We start from the raw sequence: 11,721 nt of genomic DNA, 5'->3' as shown, positions 1-11,721 counted from the left end.
TAAGGGCCATTTAATAACTGCAGACACAGTACGCACTGGGACGGGTGCCCAGCATCCTCTACGGAATAAGAGAAAAGGATTTACCTGTAGGTATTAAAATCCTATTTTCTCTAACGTCCTAGAGGATGCTGGGGACTCCGTAAGGACCATGGGGATAGACGGCTCCGCAGGAGACATGGGCACTTTAAGAAAGACTTTAGTTCTGGGTGCGCACTGGCTCCTCCCTCTATGCCCCTCCTCCATACCTCAGTTTGATACTGTGCCCAGTGGAGACTGGGTGCTTTTCAGGAGCTCTCCTGAGCTTTCTGACAGAAAGTATTTTGTTAGGTTTTTAATTTTCAGGGAGCACTGCTGGCAACAGACTCCCTGCATCGAGGGACTGAGGGGAGAGAAGCAGCCCTACTCTCCGAGTTGCAAGGTCCTGCTTCTTAAGCTACTGGACACCATTAGCTCCAAAGGGATTAGCTCCAAAGGGATTGGTACGCAGGATCTCACCCTCGCCGTCCGTCCCAGAGCCGCGCCGCCGTCCCCCTCGCAGAGCCGGAAGATAGAAGCCGGGTGAGTATGAGAAGAAAAGAAGACTTCAGAGGCGGCAAAGGACTTCATGATCTTCATTGAGGTAACGCACAGCACTGCAGCTGTGCGCCATTGCTCCCATACACCTCACATACTCCGGTCACTGTAAGGGTGCAGGGCGCAGGGGGGGCGCCCTGGGCTGCAATATAAACCTCTTTTTGGCAGAAATATAACATATATACAGCTGGGCACTGTATATATGTATGAGCCCCCGCCAATTGTACAGTTTAAGCAGGACAGAAGCCCGCCGCCGAGGGGGCGGGGCTTCTCCCTCAGCACTCACCAGCACCATTTTTTCTCCACAGCACCGCTGAGAGGAAGCTCCCCGGACTCTCCCCTGCTTATACCACGGTAGACAAGAGGGTTGAAAAGAGAGGGGGGGGCACATAATTTGGCGCAAATTACTTACAGCAGCGCTACTGTGCAAACATTAAGTTACTGTGCTATTCCTGGGTTATATAGCGCTGGGGTATGTGCTGGCATACTCTCTCTCTGTCTCTCCAAAGGGCAGAGCCGGCCATAGGCATAGGCAAACTAGGCAATTGCCTAGGGCATTTGATATGCCTAGGGGCATCAGCAACTTCTGCTGATTAAAATGATATGCGGCATGCCTATATTCTGTGTGTAGCATTTCATATGCAGATACAGCCACAGTCTCACACAGTATATAGGCGTGCTGCATATCATTTTAATCGGCAGAAGCTGCGTGTGCATCCTAACAACATAGCAATGCAAATAAGATGCATTTTAATAAAAAAAAGGTGCCCCAACGTTAGCATTGAGGCAAGATTTATGAGGACACATCTGTATCCAAGCAGAGGCAGAGGTCACAGTGTTAGTGGCAGTGTGAGTGCTGTGTGCATGTGAGTGGGTTGATTGTGCAGTAGTGTTCGGAATATGAGTAAGGAGCATTATGTGTGTCATGTAAAAATGCATTAATAATGTGCAACATATGGGTAAGGGGCACTATGTGTGTCATTATGTGTATAAGGGCATTAATAATGTGCGGCATATGTGTAAGGGACATTGGTGGTCATTTCGAGTTGTTCGCTCTGTAATTTTCTTCGCATCGCAGCGATTTTCCGCTAATTGCGCATGCGCAAGGGTGGTCATTCCGAGTTGTTCGCTCGGTAATTTTCTTCGCATCGCAGCGATTTTCAGCTAATTGCGCATGCGCAATGTTTGCTCTGCGACTGCGCAAAGTAAATTTGCTATGCAGTTAGGTATTTTACTCACGGCATTACGAGGTTTTTTCTTTGTTCTGCTGATCGTAGTGTGATTGACAGGAAGTGGGTGTTTCTGGGCGGAAACTGGCCGTTTTATGGGTGTGTGTGAAAAAACGCTGCCGTTTCTGGGTAAAACGCGGGAGTGTCTGAAGAAACGGGGGAGTGTCTGGGCGAACGCTGGGTGTGTTTGTGACGTCAAACCAGGAACGAAACTGACTGAACTGATCACAGTTGTCGAGTAAGTCTGGAGCTACTCAGAAACTGCTAAGAAGTGTCTATTCGCAATTCTGCTAATCTTTCGTTCGCAATTTTGATAAGCTAAGATTCACTCCCAGTAGGCGGCGGCTTAACGTGTGCAATGCTGCTAAAAGCAGCTTGCGAGCTAACAACTCGGAATGAGGGCCATTATGTGTAAAAGGGCATTAATAAAGGTTGTCATAATGTGTAAGACGCATTATGTTTATAAGGACATTAGTGATGTGTCTCATATGTGTAAGGGGCATTACTGTGTGGAATTATGTGTATAAATGCATTACTAATGTGTGGCATTATGTGTATAAGGTGCTCTAATATGTAGCGTTGCGTATAGAAAGGGCATTTACTGTGTCGTCTAATGTGAATAAAGAGCAATAGGGTGTGGTGTAATGTAAATAAGGAGCAATTCAGTGTGATGTAATGTGAATAAGGAGCACTACTGTGAGAAGTAACGTTTATAAGGTAAAGTAATACTACTGTGGGATGTAATGTGAATTATGGACACTATCGCGTGATCAAATGTGAATAAAATTGCAGTACTGTGTGGCGGAATTTTAATTGGGGGTACTATTGTGAGGACATGCCCATTGCCAGCAAAAACACACCCCTTTTTGGACTGTGCGCCAAATGTGCGAACTGTTCCTGTTTAAAATATAGGGGGTACAAACACCAAAATAAGTACTGTTATGGGTGAGGGTTGATGGTGCTGGGAAAGAGGTGCAAGTTCAGAGGCGGAACCAGCGGTGGTGCTAGGGGGCACCAGGCAAAATCTTGCCTAGGGCATCATATTGGTTAGGGCCAGCTCTGCCAAAGGGCCTTGTGGGGGAAATGTCTTCAGTAAAAGCATTCCCTGTGTGTGTGGTGTGTCGGTACGCGTGTGTCGACATGTCTGAGGAAGAAGGCTATATTAGAGAGGAGCGGGAGCAAATGAATGTGGTGTCTCCGCCGACACCTGATTGGATGGATATGTGGAATGTTTTAAATGCTAGTGTAAACTCATTGCACAAAAGATTAGACAAGGCTGAAGCTTTGGGACAGTCAGGGTCTCAACCCATGCCTGATCCTATGTCGCAGGGACTGTCAGGGTCTCATAAGTGCCCACTATCCAGATTGTTGACACAGATACCGACACGGATTCTGACTCCAGTGTCGATTACGATGATGCAAAGTTACAGCCAAAATTGGCAAAATACATTTGATATATGATTATGGCAATAAAAGATGTTTTGCACATCACAGAGGAGCCCCCTATCCCTGACAAGAGGGTACATATGTACAAGGGAAAGAAGCCTGAGGTAACCTTTTCCCCTCACACGAGCTGAACGAGTTATGTGAAAAAGCTTGGGAATCTCCTGCAGATTTCCAAAAGGATTCTTATGGCGTATCCTTTCCCATCAACGGATAGGTTACGATGGGAATCCTCCCCTTGGGTGGACAAAGCATTAACACGCTTATCCAAGAAGTTAGCCCTCCCGTCCCAGGATACGGCTACCCTCAAAGAGTCTGCTGACCGCAAACAGGAGATTACCCTGAAGTCCATTTATACACATTCAGGTACCTTACTCAGACCGGCAATTGCGTCGGCCTGGGTGTGTATGTGTAGTGCTGTAGCGGCATGGACGGATACTCTAGATAAGGATACTATTTTATTGCCCCTGGGGCATATAAGAGATGCTGTCCTATATATGTGTGTATGCAAACTACAGGTGGTGCTGCATGGCTCACACCCTTTTACTTGTCTTGTAGAGCAACTCTGGAGCTGTTACTGGGTCCAGCTGCTGCAAGAAATCAGCTTGAATGCTTCAGGGGCTGGGGCATGGCCAACATGAGCCCCACACTGATGGGGGTGTATAAAGCGATCTAGGGGTCATCCAAGCGCAACCCCACAAAGGCCGCCATGCCCTGCGTGACCATTTTCTCTTTTCATATGCAGACGAGGGTTGCAGCCAACTATACCCATTGCTTGGATGACATCACCATATGCGAATCCATCTGCTGCAGGCCTTCCCCCAGGAATGCTTGCACTAGTTGTTGCATTTGGTTTGTTGTTTGGGGGGTGCTTCAGTATTAGGCAGCCTTCTGCCCTCACACATTCGTCTGAAAATGTGTTCTCCCTGCAGTTGTTGTCCCCAGATGAGAGTTCCCTTGTGCTGCCTCAGTTGAATCTCCTTTACTTGACGGAGGTGTGCCTGAGCAGCGGCCCTCCCCAGCCCTATCTCAAATCATACTTATTTTGCTTAGGTGATACCATGGTCATGAAGATTGTTTTCCCAGGGTGAGGTTCATTCATTGCATTCTGGGTATGCTGACCTCTGTGATTTCCCCAAATGTGGGAATCTCGACTGCATAATTTGTGGTAGGGGGGGGGGACTGCATTTGTGCTTTCCCCTGGTTGGCTCTGGTATAATTTAGATCTCATTGTCTCAGGTCTCTCTCCCGCCTAGTTTGCTGTCTGTTTCCACTTCTCTTTTCTTGAGCCCCTCCCTTCTATGCCCTTGCGCACTATCCTGACTTCTCCCGTCTGCTTACTTTGTGCCTTCCAACGCACAATGCGAACTACAGGTGGTGTTGCAGGGCCCACACCCTTTTATTTGCATTACAGAGCAGCTCTGGAGCTGTTACAGTGCCCAGCTGCTGCAAGAAATCAGCTTGAATGCTTCAGGGGCTAGGGCATGGCCAACATGAGCCCCACACCAAAGGAGGGTGGGGGGTGTTCAATGCGAACTAGGGGTCATCCAAGCGCCCCTTTTCTCTTTTCATATGCAGATGAGGGTTCCAGCCAACTTTGGCCCACTGCTTGGATGACATCACCGTATGCAAATCCGTCTGCTGCAGACCTTTCCCCAGGAATGCTTGTACTAGTTGTTGCATATGGTTTGATGTTTGAGGGTGCTTCAGTATTAGGCAGCCTTCCGCCCTCTCATTTTCATCTGAAAAGATGTGGTCTCCCTGCAGTTGTTGTCCCCAGACAAGAGTTCCCTTGTGCTTCCTCAGTTGAATCTCCTTAACTTGACGGTGGTGTGCTCGAGCAGCCGCCCTCCACAGCCCTATCCCAACACATGCTTTTCTTGCGTATGAGATCTCTTGATCATGAAGATAGTTCTCACAGGGTGAGGTTCATCCATTACATTTTAAAGTAGGAAGGTACAAATTACATATTCAAATTACATATATGTGCTGGATTCAAATGTTTTCCCCCCTTCCTTTCTCAATTGTGCCCATCAGCAGCTATTCTAATGTTGCTGCCAATGGGTGTGACACATTCATTTCTTCTGTGGGGTACACTGGACTCCACAAGGATTCACATTGGGGTGTAGAGTAGGATCTTGATCTGAGGCACCAACAGGCTCAAAGCTTTTGACTGTTCCCAAGATGCTCAGCGCCCCCTGCTCTATAACCTCGCTTCCATGAACAGGGAGCTCAGTTTGTAGTTGGTGCCTTCAGTAGCAGGCCACTTAACAGGGGGCTGCCTCAGGCAGCCTATTCTTAGCTATTAATTTTGACAAGAAAAGAAGAACTTTTTTTTATAAGAATCTACAAGGGCTGCAGCAGGTTAGGTCTAATAGACATCTTTACTGCAGCTCCATCACTCCCAGCGGCGCAGTATACTCCCGTGCCCTGGTTGCTGGGTCACTGCAGCGGAGGCTCCGGTTTCTTCCTAAGGTCAGTCACACACACACCGCCCTCCGGGATCACGAGGCCGCTGATGAAAGGGAGGTAAGGGACTTCTGTGCCCACACTATACCGTGATCCAGCGTGGCTGTAGGGGGTGGGCCATGTGCGCACTGGCGTGGACACTGATTACTGGGCAGCCGCTCCACTAGCCACCAGGGACAGTTAAGGAGCACAGCTCTGGGGGTTTTTTCTCTTATATTAACCCCATTTTGTACTACCCGCAGTGCATTGTGATAGGTAATAGAGCCTGATTCAGGTTGGATTGCAATCGCAATAAGCAATCCAACTGCAAAAATTGCTAAGAGCATACGCATGCGCCTGCATTTTCTGCGGCACCCCGCAGATAATGCGATCGCTTCTGACTGTCAATCGGTGCTGGGGGGGGGGGCAGCAACAATCCATTTCCAAGTCGGAGATGGAGCGGTGCATGGGCAGGGCTACAAAATGGGGTCGGCAACGGAGAAACAGGAGGCGTGGTCAGAGCTGCTGCATGACATCACATGCAGCAGCTGCGATCACAAAAATGGTGGCGGCTTCCTGCGCACACATACAGTCTGCACCAACAGGAGGCTAACCCATTTTTTATGATCACGCTGAACTGCACTGAGACTGCAATTTCAGCGTGGTCAAGAAGGGAGGCGGCATGCTGGGTGGCCCCAGCATGCGAACCAAAGGATTGCAAATTCTGTTACTTAGCAGAATTTGCAATCCTTACTGAATTAGGCCCATTGATTACAAAATGTATTTGTAAATATTTGAAGTTTTTCTTCAGGGACTAACACAAAAGATGCTTGGGGCTACTAACACATGGGTAAGCCACGTAAAGCTTCCCATGGGTCAGTGGCATCACAACGGGGTTGCGGCCCACACCCGAGTGTCACCCGCCAAGGGGGGTGACACCAAAGTGCCGGCTCCTCTTCAGTGACAGAATATGGGTGTTTCACTGTAACATTACGTGCAACACCCAGTTTCTGTCACTGTGCAGGAGCCAGCACCACTCACACACTAGTCCCCGGGTGCAGCACTCAACCCCCGGGATACCCGGAGCAACAAAATGGAGATTCAGGAAAACAGGCCACACCCCTACCTATGAGACCATGCCTCCTTTTTACCATTGCGCTGCTTATCTGCGCGCACTGCATTACAATCTCCCTCGCTGCCTCTCTGGGTGTCACCAATGATAGTGACACCTTTGCCATGCTTGTAGCAGCTGGTCCTAAGATCTACACCTCCAGCCCTGAGTGTTTGCCCTTGTGACTTGTTGATCATCATAGCGAAGCAGATTCTTACAGAAAACTGCAGGGGCTTAGATTGAAAAGAAAAACATTGACGAACCCATCATTTCAGCAACAGGGTCTGCCACACGGCTGACTGAAATGACTGGTTGGTTTGGGTCCCCACCAAAAAAGAAGCAATCAATCTCTCCTTGCACAAACTGGCTCTACAGAGGCAAGATGTCCACCTCATCATCCTCCGATTCCTCACCCCTTTCACTGTGTACATCGCCCCCCTCACATATTATTAATTCGTCCCCACTGGAATCCACCATCTCAGATCCCTGTGTACTTTCTGGAGGCAATTGCTGGTAAATGTCTCCACGGAGGAATTGATTATAATTCATTTTGATGATCATCATCTTCTCCACATTTTCTGGAAGTAACCTCGTACGCCGATTGCTGACAAGGTGAGCGGCTGCACTAAACACTCTTTTGGAGTACACACTGGAGGGAGGGCAACTTAGGTAGAATAAAGCCAGTTTGTGCAAGGGCCTCCAAATTGCCTCTTTTTCCTGCCAGTATACATACGGACTGTCTGACGTGCCTACCTGGATGCGGTCACTCATATAATCCTCCACCATTCTTTCAAAGGTGACAGAATCATATGTAGTGACAGTAGACGACATGTCAGTAATCGTTGCCAGGTCCTTCAGTCCGGACCAGATGTCAGCACTCACTCCAAACTGCCCTGCATCACCGCCAGCGGGTGGGCTCGGAATTCTTAGCCTTTTCCTTGCACCCCCAGTTGCGGGAGAATGTGAAGGAGGAGCTGTTGACGGGTCACGTTCCGCTTGACTTGACAATTTTCTCACCAGCAGGTCTTTGAACCTCTGCAGACTTGTGTCTGCCGGAAAGAGAGATACAATGTAGGTTTTAAATCTAGGATCGAGCACGGTGGCCAAAATGTATTGCTCTGATTTCAACAGATTGAATCCTGGTTAAGCGAATTAAGGGCTCCATCCACAAGTCCCACATGCCTAGCGGAATCGCTCTGTTTTAGCTCCTCCTTCAATGTCTCCAGCTTCTTCTGCAAAAGCCAGGCAGTGTCTGAACTGACTTCACGTGTGGCAAGTTCAAAGGGTTGCAGAACCTTACACAACGTTGAAATCATTCTCCACTGCGCTTGAGTCAGGTGCATTCCCCCTCCTTTGTCTATATCGTGGGTAGATGTATAGGCTTGAATGGCCTTTTGCTGCTCCTCCATCCTCTGAAGCATATAGAGGGTTGAATTCCACCTCGTTACCACCTCTTGCTTCAGAGGATGGCAGGGCAGGTGCAGGAATGTTTGGTGGTGCTCCAGTCTTCGGCACGCGGTGGCTGAATGCAGAAAGTGGCCCGCAATTCTTCGGGCCACCGACAGCATCTCTTGCACGCCCCTGTCGTTTTTTTAAATAATTCTGCACCACCAAATTCAATGTATGTGCAAAACATGGGACGTGCTGGAATTTGCCCAGATGTAATGCACGCACAATATTGGTGGCATTGTCCGATGTCACAAATCCCCAGGAGAGTCCAATTGGGGTAAGCCATTCTGCGATGATGTTCCTCAGTTTCCGTAAGAGGTTGTCAGCTGTGTGCCTCTTATGGAAAGCGGTGATACAAAGCGTAGTCTGCCTAGGAACGAGTTGGCATTTGCGAGATGCTGCTACTGGTGCCGCCGCTGCTGTTCTTGCTGCGGGAGGCAATACATCTACCCAGTGGGCTGTCACAGTCATATAGTCCTGAGTCTGCCCTGCTCCACTTAACCACGGACATGTGGACTAGTGGACCTTGGGTACAACTGCATTTTTTAGGACACTGGTGACTCTTTTTCTGAGGTCTGTGTACATTTTCGGTATCGCCTGCCTAGAGAAATGGAACCTAGATGGCATTTGGTACCGGGGACACAGTACCTCAATCAAGTCTCTAGTTGCCTCTGAATTAACGATGGATACCGGAACCACGTTTCTCACCACCCAGGCTGACAAGACCTGAGTTATCCGCTTTGCAGCAGGATGACTGCTGTGATATTTCATCTTCCTCGCAAAGGACTGTTGGACAGTCAATTGCCTACTGGAAGTAGTACAAGTGGTCTTCCGACTTCCCCTCTGGGATGACGATCGACTCCCAGCAGCAACAACAGCAGCGCCAGCAGCAGTAGGCGTTACACTCAAGGATGCATCGGAGGAATCCCAGGCAGGAGAGGACTCGTCAGACTTGCCAGTGACATGGCCTGCAGGACTATTGGCTTTCCTGTCTAAGGAGGAAATTGACACTGAGGGAGTTGGTGGTGTGGTTTGCAGGAGCTTGGTTACAAGAGGAAGGGATTTAGTGGTCAGTGGACTGCTTCCGCTGTCATCCAAAGTTTTTGAACTTGTCACTGACTTATGATTAATGCGCTGCAGGTGACGTATAAGGGAGGATGTTCTGAGGTGGTTAACGTCCTTACCCCTACTTATTACAGCTTGACAAAGGCAACACACGGCTTGACACCTGTTGTCCGCATTTGTGTACAGGATGCATACCTTCATGTCCCCATTTATCCATCTCATCAGGCGTACCTCAGATTTGCGGTACAGGATTGTCATTGCCAATTTCAGACGTTGCTGTTTGGTCTCTCCACGGCCCAGAGAATTTTCACCAAGGTAATGGCGGAAATGATGGTTCTCCTGCGTAAGCAAGGTGTCACAATTATCCCGTACTTGAGCGATCTCATAAAAGCGAGATCAAGAGAGCAGTTGCTGAACAGCGTATCACTTTCACTGAAAGTGTTACAGCAACACGGCTGGATTTTCAATATCCCAAAGTCGCAGTTGGTTTCTACGACTCGTCTGTCTTTCTTGGGCATGATTCTGGACACAGACCAGAAGAGAGTTTATCTCCCGATAGGAAAGGCCCAGGAACTCATGACTCTTGTCAGGAACCTATTGAAACCAAAACTTGTGTCAGTGCATCACTGCACTCGAGTCCTGGGAAAGATGGTGGCATCATACGAAGCCATTCCATTCGGCAGGTTCCATGCGAGGACTTTCCAATGGGACCTACTGGACAAGTGGTCTGGGTCACATTTGCAGATGCATTGGTTGATCACCCTGTCCCCCAGGGTCAGGGTATCACTCCTGTGGTGGCTGCAGAGTGCTCACCTTCTCGAGTGACGCAGATTCGGCATTCAGGACTGGATCCTGGTGACCACAGAGGCAAGCCTCCAAGGTTGGGGAGCAGTCACACAGGGAAGAAATATCCAAGGTCTTTGGTCAAGTCAAGAGACTTGTCTTCACATCAACATCCTGAAACTAGGGGCCATATACAATGCCCTACGTCAAGCGGAGACCTTACTTCGCGACCAACCGGTTCTGATCCAGTCAGACAACGTCACCGCAGTGGCTCATGTAAACCGCCAAGGCGGCACAAGGAGCAGAGTGGCGATGGCACAAGCCACCAGAATTCTTCGCTGGGTGGAGAATCACGCAAGCGCACTGTCAGCAGTGTTCATTCTGGGAGTGGACAACTGGGAAGCAGACTTCCTCAGCAGACACGACCTACATCCGGGAGAGTGGGGACTTCATCAGGAAGTCTTTGCACAGATTACAAGTCGGTGGGAACTGCCACAGATAGACATGATGGCGTCCCGGCTCAACAAAAAGCTACAGAGGTATTGCGCAAGGTCAAGAGACCCTCAGGCAGTAGCTGTAGACACCCTAGTGACACCGTGGGTGTTCCGGCCGGTCTATGTATTTCCTCCTCTTCCTCTCATACCCAAGGTGTTAAGGATAATAAGACAAAGAGGAGTGAGAACAATCCTCATTGTTCCAGATTGGCCACGGAGGACCTGGTATCCGGATCTGCAGGAAATGCTCACAGAAGATCCGTGGCCTCTTCCTCTAAGACAGGACCTGTTGCATCAGGGGCCCTGTCTGTTCCAAGACTTACCGCGGCTGCGTTTGACGGCATGGCGGTTGAATGCCGGATCCTAGCAGTGAAAGGCATTCCGGTTGAGGTCATCCCTACGCTGATAAAGGCTAGGAAGGATGTAACGTCAAAACATTACACCGTATATGGTGAAATTATGTTTCTTGGTGTGAGGCCAGGAATGCTCCTACGGAAGAATTCCATCTGGGCCGTTTCCTTCACTTCCTACAAACTGGAGTGAATTTGGGCCTAAAATTAGGCTCTATTAAGGTCCAGATTTCGGCCTTATCCATTTTCTTTCAAAAAGAATTGGTTTCTCTTCCAGAAGTTCAGACTTTTGTAAAAGGAGTGCTGCATATTCAGCCTCCTTTTGTGCCTCCGGTGGCACCTTGGGACCTTAACGTGGTGTTAAGTTTTCTAAAATCACACTGGTTTGAACCACTTAAAACGGTGGAGTTAAAATATCTCACATGGAAGGTGGTCATGTTATTAGCCTTGGCTTCGGCTAGGCGAGTGTCGGAATTAGCGGCTTTGTCACATAAAAGCCCATATTTGGTGTACCATGTGGATAGAGCGGAATTGCGGACCCGTCCTCAATTCCTACCAAAAGTGGTCTCTTCTTTTCACATGAACCAACCTATTGTGGTGCCTTTGGCTACGCGTGACTTGGAGGATTCCGAGTTACTTGATGTGGTCAGGGCTTTGAAAATTTACGTGGCCAGGACGGCTAGAGTCAGGAAAACTGAAGCGCTGTTTGTCCTGTATGCAACCAACAAGATTGGTGCCCCTGCTTCAAAGCAGGCTATTGCTCGCTGGATTTGTAA

At 48.9% G+C, this 11,721-nt stretch overlaps 1 non-coding gene across 1 annotated transcript; it reads left to right on the top strand.

Annotated features, from left to right (window-relative positions):
- The first annotated feature begins 4,281 nt into the window (after nucleotides 1–4,281).
- On the top strand, nucleotides 4,282–4,448 carry LOC135035826 (U1 spliceosomal RNA). The gene has a single exon (XR_010230755.1). It is a non-coding gene; the product is annotated as a U1 spliceosomal RNA (small nuclear RNA).
- Nucleotides 4,449–11,721: the final 7,273 nt, after the last annotated feature.

Source organism: Pseudophryne corroboree, unplaced genomic scaffold (assembly GCF_028390025.1).
Source record: "Pseudophryne corroboree isolate aPseCor3 unplaced genomic scaffold, aPseCor3.hap2 scaffold_614, whole genome shotgun sequence".
NCBI classification, from domain to species: Eukaryota; Metazoa; Chordata; class Amphibia; order Anura; family Myobatrachidae; genus Pseudophryne; species Pseudophryne corroboree.
The sequence above is the reverse complement of the archived record's forward strand: the minus strand, read 5'-3'. Positions and strand labels throughout refer to the sequence as shown.